Here is a 14,639-nt window from a genome sequence, read left to right as displayed (position 1 = left end):
GGGGGGGGCGTTAAATCAATGTAGAAACTGTGCAAGTGAAACTGTATGAAGGGGAAGGTAAAAACAGTGATTGTGTATTATACCACTGAGGCCGCAATGGCTGACACTGGATTGAGTAAAATCGTGTGGTGTTAACTGGTGGGAGTTGTTCCCACCATGAGAGTTAATGGGTGAAAATTACACTTGGGAAAATAAGTTATTGGTAAATGGGAAATATACGGAAAAAATGATATGAAATGGAGAGGGACAAGTGGGTTGGGTGAGGTCATATATCCCGTAAGTTAAAAAGAAAAACTCATAGTAGAACATATACCGGAGATAATTTACGCTACGAAATCCAACATGTAAAACGAAAAATGTGGTAATACCTGAAGAATCAGATGCTTAGGAAATAAAGAGTGAGGGAGAAGTGGGTTGTGTGTGGAAGATCCCTCAAGTGTAGGTAAAAACCGACTAAAATTATCGTAGAATAAAGGTGATAATTTGGACTACGAAAGGTAATGTATAAAATAGTTGGGGAGGTATATAAAAAAATGTTCTGGAAATGAAGGGAGAGGGAAAGATGGGTTGGGAGGCTGGAGATCCCTCAGATTACGCGCCTGAGTGACTTCCTAAACACTGAGAGGCGAACACAACTGGCCTATGACCTCAGGGTGGCAGAGAGAGAGAGAGAGAGAGAGAATGAAGGAATGAATGAATCTGTGAGTATGAATGTGAGCTAGTATAAGTGTATGTGTAAGTGTTTGTGTATTTCTGTGTGTGTGCCTGTTTGGATGTGCTTCTGTATGCACGTATTTCTTGTGTCTGAATGTGTGTGCTTGGGGGATGTGCTTGTGTATGTGTCTGAATGTGGGTGTGTAAGTGGGTGTGTATGTGCGGGTATTTTGCTGGTGAGTATGAGTGCATAAGAGTGTGCGTGTGTATGTGTACGTATTTGTTCGTATGTGCGTATGAGCCAGGCAGCATACACCATAGGAATAATAGGGAGAAGTTTGGACGTGACGGTGTTTCTGTATTGGTGATTAATCGCTCAATCAAAAACTACTGCACAGGTTGATGAGTCCCGTGTGTGTGTGTGTGTGTGTGTGTGTGTGTGTGTGTGTGTGTGTGTGTGTGTTTTAGGTATCCGACTCTGGGCAAAGGCTTCAGGGCCTATTTCTCGGGGGCAGTGGCCTATCCCGAGGCCCAGTAGTCCTCTTGCACCTCCACATGTCACCACTTCGGCACTAACACCCACCGTACATATTGAATACATGCTAGGGTTGTCTCATACAGGACTGGTGTATTGATATGAGCGGGGGTACTTTTACGACGTGTCGGTGGGTCTTGTGGTAGATCAGGAAAATCTGCTTTTATGAAATTCAAATCCCGTGTGTATGTGTGTGTGTGTGTGTGTGTGTGTGTGTGTGTGTGTGTGTGTTAACTGTGTATTAATAGTGTGCATATATTCATAGCCATTAAATAAGTTGATTAAGGTCTCTGTTATGAAATGGAATTGTAATATCCTCTACTATGCTGAATCTCTCTCTCTCTCTCTCTCTCTCTCTCTCTCTCTCTCTCTGTCGTTGACGTTATTAGATAGTATATTGTTGATATTAAACTGAAATACCTGGTAATAATCACAATGATGTGGTATTAAAATGTTGTATAATCTGTTCACTTCAACTAAGCCTAAAATTACCATTTCTCCGTCTTGCATGCTGAGCTGTAACTGTAGATTTATCGCTAGAAAATGATGCTAGTCACGAAGAAGTGCCATGAAATGGGGCATAGAAGAGACTTTTTGAACTGCAGAGATTAAACGAGAGATTATACGTATGTGCAGTAATCTTCAGGTGTGCTTTGGTGTTGGAGGGACGCCTTCGCGTGGTGGCGCCGATATGACTGGCCGGTGGAGCTGCTTGATTATACAAACGTTCTTCATTTCTATCCATATCCCCTGAAAGCAGGATGGGGGACTGCAGCAGCAGGTAACTTAAGCCTGCACTCCACTGGGTTCACATCCAGATAAGCCTGGTGTTTCAGTTACTGTTACTCCTGTTATTTTTTTTTGGTATGAGTCATGTGGAGAGGATGGAGGGTGAAAGACTGACGAAGAGAGTGTATGTGAGTGAGGTGGAGGGGGGAAGAGGGAGGGGGAGGCCGAGGATTAGATGGAGGGATGGGGTGGAGAGGTATATGAGAGAGGGGGGTGTGAGTTGGGAGCAGGGCAGTGAAATGGCGGGGGACAGGGCGACTTGGAGGCGATTTGTTTGTGGCCACCCCAAACGGGATTGAGGCGTCTGGCAATAGATAGATAGATAGATAGTATGAGTCATGGCTCCACCTCCATGCTGAACTGTAACAAGAGATTAATACAGAAACTTAATGCTGGTCACGAAGTGCTTTGGAGTGGATGTATATTCTGTTCACTTTAAATTGGCGTAAAATTGGTATCTCTCCACCTTCATGCTCAGCTGTACGAAGAGCTCACACAAGAACATAACGCTTGTCACGAAGAAGTGCCATGAAAAGGCTGTAGGGCCTTGGTATTGTTTTGTTCTGCCCTCGAGGTACGGAAAGTAAGCTGCATAAGGACAATCTCCGCCTACAGTTCATTTATTTTAACTAAGCGAAGATTTTCGTCCTTTTGCAGCTCCTTTCTCGTTGCTCAGTGGCAGAAAAAGACAGTAATACGGCTCAGTATCCTTTTCGTAGCACTTCTTCGTGATTAGCATCATATTCTAGTGTTAATCTCGTGTTATAGCTTAGCAGTTAAGATGAAGAGATAACACTTTTTCCACCACAGTCAATTTCTTTTCACCTAACAAACGTACTAACCCCTTTAGGTCAGTTGATGGCCGTGTGGAATCAGGAGGGTTGATCAGACTAGTAACCAAGGAGACTTATTCCTGCCTCATAACTAAGACATAGGGAATTCCATCCAACCACGACTATGTATTTAAGTTGTAAGAGTGGGCAAGTTCCGTCAAATGAAAACAAACAGGTTATAGTCAAAGTAAACAGATTACAGTTTGAGTGAAAGAATTTTAGTGTATTTATTAAGCGCTTTAATCCGAGGACGTTATCTGATTTTATACCTGCTACTTCCAGACGATTTTATTCAGCGTTGGAGCGACTTTTCTTAGTTGGAGGGTTTTATAAATATATTCTTCAACTAGAGGGGCACTCAGTGGAGCACATCTCCCCGACAAGGGCAACGTAATTTCCAAACCCCTCTTCATAATGGGTTAGGGTTTCTCATCATTGATTAGGGTTTCGTAATAAGTGTTTTCCGGATCCAGAATCTGTAATACGATGCGGATCCGTCCCAAAAGTTAATGGACTGTTCCCTGGGACATGGGCTGTCTACCCACTAAATTTGGTCTAGATCTCTCTGTTAGTTTTTGAGTAAACTTGCTGACAAACAAACAAACAGACAGACAGGAGTGAAAACATACTTTCCTTGTCGGAGAGAATAACGGTTTGGTGGTGGAGATGAATGCCTTCATGTGGTGGCACTGATGTAACTGGGCGGCGTCACTGCCTGGATACAAAAGACTGAAGCAAGAGCCTAAAATATTACTTCATCGTTGTGTAGGTGTACAGTGAATATTCAAAGTAATATTCAATATTCGCTATTTCAACCCTCACATCGTCGAAACAACTCTAGCATTCTGTTTCAGGTAGCGCCAAGTGATTTTAATAATGTAAGAGTGGGTCATAGGAGCCCGTGAGTTAATATCTGCTATGGCTGGGACATCCCCAGTACTGTATTCTATTTAACGCCACACTATTACACGTCAGAGTGGGTCATAGGAGCCTGTGAGTTATTTTTATGTTATTGCAGGGATAAGTCCACTACTGTATTCCATTTAACGCCACACTATTACACGTCAGAGTTGGTCATAGGAGCCTGTGAGTTATATCTGTTATTGCAGGGATGAGTCCAGTACTGTATTCCATTTAACGCCACACTATTACACGTCAGAGTGGGTCATAGGAGCCAGTGAGTTGGTATTTGCGTGGTGGGGTAGATTATATTAACCTTCCATAATTTAACAGCTTATGCCATACAAGGCCTGTCACTGCTGCATACCTGATGTCTCCCCCTCTCTTATATAAACACACACACACACACACACACACACACACACACACACACACACACACACACACACACACACACACACACACACACACACACACACACACACACTCTCTCTCTCTCTCTCTCTGTCTCTCTCTCTCTCTCTGTAAGTTTGTGTGTGTGTATGTGTGTGTGTCAGAGAAAATCTCTGTCTCAGACTCAGAATCTGTTCGCCACACTCCTCATTAAGGGGATCAGGCTGGCCCCAGTGTATTATTGTGTTGATGCTGTGGTGTTATTGTGGTGGTTGTGGTGTTATTGTGGTGGTTGTGGTGTGGTGTGGTGATGTGTTAGTTCTAGTGTGTTATTTTTGATTTGTGATGTGATAGTGTTGTGGTGGTATGTAAGTCAATGGTGATGTGATGTTTTGTGTAGTTATGGTGGTATACAGTAGTATTATGTATTGCTGAGGTGGTGTTATGATGGTATACAGTAGTATTATGTATTGCTGAGGTGGTGTTATGGTGGTATTCAGTAGTATTATGTATTGCTGAGGTGGTGTTATGGTGGTATACAGTAGTATTATGTATTGCTGAGGTGGTGTTATGGTGGTATACAGTAGTATTCTGTATTGCTGAGGTGGTGTTATGATGGTATACAGTAGTATTCTGTATTGCTGAGGTGGTGTTATGGTGGTATACAGTAGTATTATGTATTGCTGAGGTGGTATTATGGTGGTATACAGTAGTATTATGTATTGCTGAGGTGGTGTTATGGTGGTATACAGTAGTATTATGTATTGCTGAGGTGGTGTTATGGTGGTATACAGTAGTATTATATATTGCTGAGGTGGTGTTATGGTGGTATACAGTAGTATTATGTATTGCTGAGGTGGTGTTATGGTGGTATACAGTAGTATTATATATTGCTGAAGTGGTGTTATGGTGGTATACAGTAGTATTATGTATTGCTGAGGTGGTGTTATGGTGGTATACAGTAGTATTATGTATTGCTGAGGTGGTGTTATGGTGGTATACAGTAGTATTATGTATTGCTGAGGTGGTGTTATGGTGGTATACAGTAGTATTCTGTATTGCTGAGGTGGTGTTATGGTGGTATACAGTAGTATTCTGTATTGCTGAGGTGGTGTTATGGTGTACACTCTGTCCTCATCTCATTCCTCATTATTGGGGATAATATTGACCTGCTGTATTATTAGCCACATCCCTGTCCTAGCTACTGTGATGGAGCTCGTGTGTGTGTGTTTATATATATATATATATATATATATATATATATATATATATATATATATATATATATATATATCATATATATATATATATATATATATATATATATATATATATATATATATATATATATATATATGGTTTCTGTGCAGGGCAATCAAAGGTCAAGGTTGTGGGTCAAGGTCAAAGTCTGGGTGCGGTGTAGGTATGCTCACAGACCACTCATGGTGTTGTGGTGGTGTGTTATAACGGTGGTGCGTTAACTTTATCATGGTCCAGAAAACTCACGTATGCCAGTCCAGCTTAACCAGACACAAGTATTTACCTAAGAGGCGGTCATGTCAGCCTGTCATGGCCTGGACAACTTATAAATGACGGGAAGAGAACAGTCACACCTCAGGCCTGGCATATATGGAGTCAGTGAAGGATCAGCATGTCGTGACCGTGTCTTCCCATACTTATACAAATTGCCGCAATGAATGAACCTGTAAAGTACAGGTTATGTGTAGTTCTGGTATTGTAGATTAACGTGTGTTATCTTTTTGTTATTGTTGTTGTTGTATCAGGAGATTCGCGTTATCAGTACCCTATGTAATTTTTTCATCTCCTGTTTTTCTTTTTACTGCTCTCTCCTTTTCCGTCCTCCTTTCTCCTCTCCTCTTCTCTCCTCGTCTCTCCCCTTCATTCCTCTCCTTTCTCCTCTTCTCTTTTCATCTCGTGTCTTATTCTTTTATTCATACTTCTCATCTCCTGTTCTCTTCTGTGTCTCCAGTCCTCTACTCCTCCTTTCTCTTCTGTTCTCAGATATTTTCTCTTCTTATCCTTTTCTCTTTTTCCCTCATGTTCTCTCCTCTCCTCTTCTCCTCTTTTATCTTCTCTTGTTTCATCTTCCTTCCTTTCATATCTTATTCTGTTTTCTCCTCTTCCCTCCCTTCTTTCTCTTCCCTATTTTTTCTTTTTTCATCTCCCATCTCCTCTTTTATCCACTGCCCTCTTTCCTCTCCTCATCTCTCTTGTTCTCTGCTCTTCTCTTTTGTTTATGTCCTCTCTCCTCCTCTTCCCTCCTGTCCCCTCCTCTCCTCCCCTTCCCTCCAATCATCTCACCTCTTCTAACCTCTTCTCTCTCTATTTCCTCTGCTGTTTTTCTGTTCTCCGCATTCCTTCTCAGTTTTTTCTACTGTCTATTCTTCTCTTCTCTTCCACTTTCCCTCCTCTCCTCCCTTTCTCTCCTCTTCTTCCTATTCCACACCTGTTCTCTCTCCTCTCAAGGTGGTTATAATCGCCTTTGACAAGTTTCCGTAATAGCACTGAGTCTGAGGGGAGAGAGAGAGAGAGAGAGAGAGAGAGAGAGAGTTAAAAATCGTTAGTTATTTTATATAATTATTTAGTCAGTGCATGGAACTGTATAAAATTACAGCTGTCTTACAGGGTGGGCCGTAAATACCCCTGCAGTAAAAACGCACCTGGCTGTATATAATGAGTTATGGGAATGGCTCAGTCTGCAGGTGTGGGGGTGGGTTTGGCAGTGGAAGTAGGAAATAAATAAATGAAGCATAGTAGCATAGTACACTATAGATAGTAGATAACGTACTAGATAACGATAGATAGTAGATAACGATAGTAGATAGATAGTAGATAACGATAACTGAGCCGTCGCCACAACACACAACAGGGTGGAGTGGAAGCAGAGCGGTATATTTGGACCAGCTGGTGTTTTTAAGCTCCTTGTATCTTCCTTATTGAAAGTCAGAGTTGCTTAATAAGAAAAATGACCATTATTATAACATGATTGATGTAAGGTGTTTGATATCACACACACACACACACACACACACACACACACACACACACACACACACACACACACACACACACACACACACACACACACACACACACACACACACACACACACAGCGTCTTAGGGGTACCGGGTGTCTTTCATGTGGGATTTTAATGCCTGAGACGATTACTCCTCTAGACTGGAAGGTGAGAGGAGTAAAAGCAAGAAGCGGTGCCAAGGCACATCAAACCCGTCCCCGGCAGTCATTTTAGTGCTGATTTATATACACAACAGGATATCTAGTCAAAGATGTCAGATGTCAAATTTGGAGTAGATCGGATGAAAATGACGATTTTATGCCCACTTGAAAATTTTGGCCCGACCCACCTGACACTGACCCCCCTACCCCTAACTAGGGGGATGACCCCCATGATGTAATGAGGCATGTTATAGGATGCAGATTTGAAAGATGCATCTTTAGGTTTTGGTTTCATGTCGATATTGCGAATATGAAAGGAATTTTGGCGAAAAAACGATTTTTACCCGTCCCCGTTTATATATATATTGCCAGACGCCTCAATCCCGTTTGGGGTGGCTACAAACAAATCGCCGCCACGTCGCCCTGTCCCCCGCCATTTCACTGCCCTGCTCCCAACTCACACCCCCCTCTCTCATATACCTCTCCACCCCATCCCTCCATCTCATCCTCGGCCTCCCCCTCCCTCTTCCCCCCTTCACCTCACTCACATACACTCTCTTCGTCAGTTTTTCACCCTCCATTCTCTCCACATAGCCAGACCACCTCAGTGTGATCCTCATAACACTTCCTATAATCACATCCACATCACAACGCTCCTTTATATCCTCATTCGTCTGCAGGCAACAGTACAGGGAGTTTCCAAACACTATCCTCTCTCACCAGGGCCACTCCAACATCCACTACCCTACCTTGTACCTCTTTTATTACCCCATCCATGTACAGATTGAACAACCATGGAGACATGACACATCCCTGTTTCAACCCAACTTTCAAAGAGAAAAATTCAGTTAGTTCACCATCCACACGCACTGCAGCCTTCGCACCATCGTACATACTCTTCACAGCATTCAACAACTTCCCATCTACTCCATATATTCTTAACACTTTCCACAATCCTAGTCTATCCACCTTGTCATATGCTTTCTTCAAATCCATGAAAGCTGCATACAACTTCTTTCCCTTCTCTAGAAACTTTTCCACTAAAGATCTAAGAATGAATATCTGATTTTAACAACCTCTTCCCTTCCTAAAGCCTCCCTGTTCTTCTCCAACTAATTCCTCCGTTGATTCTCTAACCCTGTCAATAAGTATCCTACCATACACTTTTCCTATTATACTAAGAAGACACATGCCCCTATGATTACCACACACATATATTTTTCCCCTTTTCCTTTGTACAAGGGAATAATTATACCTGACTTCCAGTCCTCCGGGACTCTATTTTGGGCCAACAGTCTGGACCTTGTCCCAGATTGGCCCAAAATTAAATCAGATGATCAGGTCATAGCGCATCATCCCCGTAATTTCAGTCAAAATCACACCTTTAGTTCTCGCTTTAAGTTATTAACAGACAGACAAACAAACAAGCAGACAAACCGAGTGAGGGCGGGGACAGGTTATAAGCGGTACTCTCTCTCTCTCTCTCTCTCTCTCTCTCTCTCTCTCTCTCTCTCTCTCTCTCTTTCTCTCTCTCTCTCTCTTAGGAAGTTTTTTTTTCCTTTACTAAGATCTGTTGTTGCAGAAAAATACAAGGAAATACTCGTATTAGTGCTGAATCGTACTGAATTCTTTGTTTGGTGGTTACGACAGAGAATGTGATCCTTTGTGAATCCAGCTTTTTGTTAGGTACGCGAAAGGGGTGGTTGGAAGCCTCTGCACTCCCCTTCCTCCCCTCCCTTCCCTTCCCTTCCCTTCCCTTCTCCTCTTTATTTGCTTTCTTTCCTTTTCGTTTTTCTCTTCTTTATTGTTTTCCTTTTCCCATCTTTTCCTTTTTTCTCCTATCTTCTCTTTTCATCTTTAATTTTCCGTTTTATCTTTTCTTTCCTTTTTCTCTTTTCTTTTGTCTTCCCTCCCCTCCTTTCCTCTCCTCTTCGTCGTCTCATCTCCGGTGCATTGCCAGCCCTTAGTGTATACAGTGGTGTGAGGGCAGCAAGACTATAATAACAAGGACGGCGTGATGGTAACTCCTTCACTACCACGTCTCTACCAAGCTGAAGAAAACCGTCTCAACAAAATCGTCTGGTTACTGCAGATTAGTGCCCTCTCTTTAACCCCTTCAGTCCCATGACGTGTTTTATGGAGTTATTCTGGCCGCCTTCACACGATTTTACTCAAGTTAGGATGTGGATGTGATTGAAAGTGTTCAGAGAAATACACTGGGATTGGTTTGGCCATGTGGAGAGGATGGAGAATGAGAGACTGACTAGAAGAGTGTATGTGAGTGAGGTGGAAGGGGATAGGAGGAGGGGGAGATCTAGGATGGGATGAAGGGGTGGAGTGGAGAGATATATGACGGAGGCGAGTGCGAGTTGGAGAGAGGGCAACCAAATGGCTGAGGACAAAGTGATGTGGAGGCGATTAGTCTGTGGCCATCCCATAAACGGTTGAGGCGTCTGGCAAAAGATGAGTAGACGGACAGATAGATAGATGGATATATAGTTGGGTAAGTAGATAAATAGATAGATAGGACAGACCTCTAGTAATGAAGGGGTTAATGAAGGCTATATCTAACTCTTACAATCCGACAAGTATACCTTAACATTTGTAAAATTGTTTGAGGGAAGCAAGAGTAAAGCAGAAAAAGCATCCTGGAATACACACACACACACACACACACACACACACACACACACACACACACACACACACACACACACACACACACACACTCGTAAGAAAGCCTGTCTTCATCACTGGCATTTTCAGGTACAGGACATCAAAGGCAGGGACGCCTCACGTACAGTACCTTGACTGCCTCGTGTGTCGCTAACCAAGGAACAAACACACTCACTGCGTTTGTGTGTCGCTAACCAAGGAACAAACACACTCACTGCGTTTGTGTGTCGCTAACCAAGGAACAAACACACTCACTGCGTTTGTGTGTCGCTAACCAAGGAACAAACACACTCACTGCGTTTGTGTGTCGCTAACCAAGGAACAAACACACTCACTGCGTTTGTGTGTCGCTAACCGAGGAACAAACACACTCACTGCGTTTGTGTGTCGCTAACCGAGGAACAAACACACTCACTGCGTTTGTGTGTCGCTAACCGAGGAACAAACACACTCACTGCGTTTGTGTGTCGCTAACCAAGGAACAAACACACTCACTGCGTTTGTGTGTCGCTAACCAAGGAACAAACACATTCACTGCGTTTGTGTGTCGCTAACCAAGGAACAAACACACTCACTGCGTTTGTGTGTCTGAGTTTGTGTGTCGCTAACCAAGGAACAAACACACTCACTGCGTTTGTGTGTCGCTAACCAAGGAACAAACACACTCACTGCGTTTGTGTGTCGCTAACCAAGGAACAAACACACTCACTGCGTTTGTGTGTCGCTAACCGAGGAACAAACACTCACTGCGTTTTAGATTTGGGTTCACCACGTCACCCACCACACTATTTATCTATCTATCTATCTATCTATATACCTAGGCTGCTTCCCCCAAGGAAAAGGAGGTAGCCGAGACAGGACGACACACTCCTCATTTACTCTGCTTTATTTATGTGCCTTTAAAAGAATGTGTCGACAACCAGGGAAGTAACACACCTGCCATATATTTTATTCTTGTTCCCAGTCACACCTATCAGTTTATATATTCAGTTCTAAAAGGATCTCTCTCTCTCTCTCTCTCTCTCTCTCTCTCTCTCTCTCTCTCTCTCTCTCTCTCTCTCTCTCTCTCTCTCTCTCTCTCTCTCTTCTCGCAGATATGGCAAACACATACACTTTATATTTTATTCTGATTGTCGAACACATCCGTCAATGTATTCACCTTTAAAATGGCATCTCTCTCGCAGCCAGGAAAATAACACATCCTTCCTCTTTTATGTTGGCATTTATATGATGTGGGAGGGAGTCTCCGGCCCATCTCACTGGGTATGCTGTTCATAGTTCGCCCACTTTTGTACCTTTTCCTTCTTTTCTGGGTCCTAACTCGCTCAGTCTGTAGGTGGAAAAGAAGTCATGACACAGATGATGATGACAAAAGAGGGAAAGGTGTAGAGCCTGTGAAAGTTTTGGTTCATAGGATAGGAGGAGTTGGAGCGAATAGGAAGTCGCGTTGGTCTCCTTCTCGCTAAAAGACGGGCGGGTATTAGGGCATCATATAATTGTGCTGTTCCCTTGCTGCAGTTCAGAATTCAAGATGGAGAGATGACAGTTTTATGGCAAGTTATAATGAAAGGAGTATAGGGATGGGAACACATATCTCTCAGACAGTTGATGGTGTGGGGCAGAACAATGGATGGGTGGAGAGGAGTGGGTGGGACGGGTGGGGTTGATGCTGGGTAGTGGGGCGGAGGTAAGATGCCCAGTGATCCTGCAAGTTGGCCGTTAAGGGCGTGGTGATGGTATATTTCAAAAACGTTCTCCATCAGCAGAACAACAGACTAAGCACGCGACACTCTCACAGAAAAAATAAATTATGTGCTGGAACTGTAAGGGTGTAATTTAGTGCGCATAAGGTGTGAGGGTGGAGACGGAACGAATATAACAAAGTTGTGTTGGTCTGCCTCTGCCAAACGAACGCTGAGGAAAAAGACGCCATGATTGTTTTACACTTGAATTAAGACAGAAATTGTGTTGCCTCCTCCTGTGTCGTGATAAAATAACTGGCATCTCCCTTTCATCAGTCACAGCACTAATTGGGAACTGTGTGTGAATTCTTTATAACCTCTTCCTATTTCCAGAGGATATTATTTATGTTTTTCGAACTGGTTGGGTTAGATGTAGCCTTCATTAACCCTTTCTCACACTAGAGGTCTTTCCTAAGTTGACCAAAGAGGCAGCTGGAATCAAACAAAAGAGGCAGTCGTAGTGAAGGAGTTGAGGCCAAAGGAAGAAGATAACAAAGGACGTTATTATTGTTTTTCACTTGAAATAAAATTAATGGTATTCGCATCGCATCGTGAATTTTGACAGTGAGAATACATTTTGAAAGCCTCTAAAACAGCAAAAATGATTATAAATAAATACATAAGTAAAATGGAGCTTAGTATATATTTTCATTATGTGTAGAGAAACTGAGAGAGAGAGAGAGAGAGAGAGAGAGAGAGAGAGAGAGAGAGAGAGATTGCTATATTTATGAAAAACAGAGAGAGGGAGAGTATATGTCTTGTGTGCCATCGTATTCCAATCAAATATCTTGCCCTGGTTTTCCTGGTAGTCACTGGTCACATTTTGACAGGCAGGGAGAAGCATTTTAAGGCTCCTCTCTCACTCGTGTTGCAAATTGGCCCCTTATCACACATGCTTCCCTGCCTTGTTCATTTGATCACCACGGTGTGAACCTGTTTGTTAGTGTGTGTGTGTGTGTGTGTGTGTGTGTGTGTGTGTGTGTGTGTGTGTGTGTGTGTGTGTGTGTGTGTGTCATTCTGCGTGACTGTTAATTAATAGAAGGATAGGATAGTACGGGAGTCGTAAGAGTTTTTTTTTTTTTTTTTGAATGGTTAGGTTAGGTTAGGGCAGGATGGTCGCGTCCACACCATATGCTTGCTGGCGCGGATGAATTCTGGATCACTCTAACCCATGGAATTTCTCACCCACCCCTGCCCGCTACTTGTATGGTTACAGTACTGCAAAACTCCCGCCCACACCCGCCCGCTTCCAGTGTGGCCACTTGTATGGGTTACACTGATGCAAAACTCCTACTTGCACCCACACCCGCCAGCAGGCATTTGGTGTAAACGCGGCCTAAGGCAGGGTAGTGTACAGTAGGGTAGGTTAGGTTAGGTGAAATTAGGGTAGGTTAAACTAGGCCATGTTAAATTAGGTCAGCTGAGGTTAGCCTAGGCCAGGGTAGGGTAGGATAGGATAGACTAAGATTGGTTAGGTTAGGTTTAGTTAGGTTACATCATATCAGGTTAGATCAATCCACCATAATTATCCATCCACCGTAACTATCCATCCACCGAAACTATCCATCCACCGAAACTATCCATCCACCATAACTATCCATCCACCGTAACTATCCATCCACCATAATTATCCATCCACCGTACCTATCCATCCACCGTAACTGTCCATCCACCGTAACTGTCCATCCACCGTAACTATCCATCACGGTAACTATCCATCCACCGTAACTATCCATCCACCGTAACTCTCCATCCACGGCAGCTGTGTAGTGTGTAACCAGCATAAAGTCCATCCAGCAGCGTAACTATCAGATGTCACGGACCATTGATTGTCCATAGGCGATAGATGCAGGTTGTACTTTACTTGCTGATTTAACAGTACCAAGGCAGGCCAGCACCCCAGGGCCTTTACTATATCATCATTATCATGAGCATGATGATGATGATGATTTATTTCTGCTATTAATGGTCGTAGATGGAAATGGCCACCATCCACTCACTCTGTGTAGTGCACCATTCAGGTGACTACACTGACACACTAAATGGTAGTTGTGTGTGTGTGTGTGTGTGTGTGTGTGTGTGTGTGTGTGTGTGTGTGTGTGTGTGTGTGTATTTACTAAGGTGTTGGTATTTGCGGCATGTAAGTAAGGAAGAGTGTGTGAAAGTAAGAGCTGTGAATACTAGGTGTGGAGAGAGAGAGAGTCTAAAGTGTTGCAACTCACGCCACATTCCGTCTGGCTTTGGCGTTTCTGTGGAAGTATTAGGGAGGGATTGACGGAAATGTACGAATATGTTTTTAAGTCTTGGTTTGACACATTGATTTCCTTTACATACACACACACACACACACACACACACACACACACACACACACACACACACACACACACACACACAGGTAGATAGATAGGCAGATAGATATAAATGTAGATTTATGGAAAGATAGAAAGATAAAAATAGAAAGTGTAAAGACACATCCGAATTATTTGTACTTACCTGTGGCTTACGGGTCTGCTCGGCCAGATATTATGGAGATAAGGAACAACAACAAAAGCAGAAATAACAGCGACAACAGTAACAACAACAGTGACGACGACGACGACGCAGAAATAATAACAACCTCTTCACTACGATGACGCATGTATCATTCTATCAGAGCTACGTCCAGACGATTGTATTCAGGTTATTTAACACGTCCAGTAGTGAAGGGGTTAGTGAAGGCTGGATCTTTCTCCTTCAGTTTGAAAAATCTCCGCTAAGCTAACTAAAATCGCCTGGTTGCAGCAAGAATTTTTGTCTGATACATTGCTTCAGGGAGGAAAGTGACGGACACGCCTTAAGTGTGAAGTAGATGTAGTGGTATGGTAGTGAACTGTTGTATCTACTGTATAGCCAGAGAAATATGCCAAGGTTATGT

The sequence above is a fragment of the Coenobita brevimanus genome, chromosome 107 (assembly GCF_032717465.1).
Source record: "Coenobita brevimanus isolate Jiangsu-jjx chromosome 107, ASM3271746v2, whole genome shotgun sequence".
Taxonomy (NCBI): domain Eukaryota; kingdom Metazoa; phylum Arthropoda; class Malacostraca; order Decapoda; family Coenobitidae; genus Coenobita; species Coenobita brevimanus.
The sequence above is the reverse complement of the archived record's forward strand: the minus strand, read 5'-3'. Positions refer to the sequence as shown.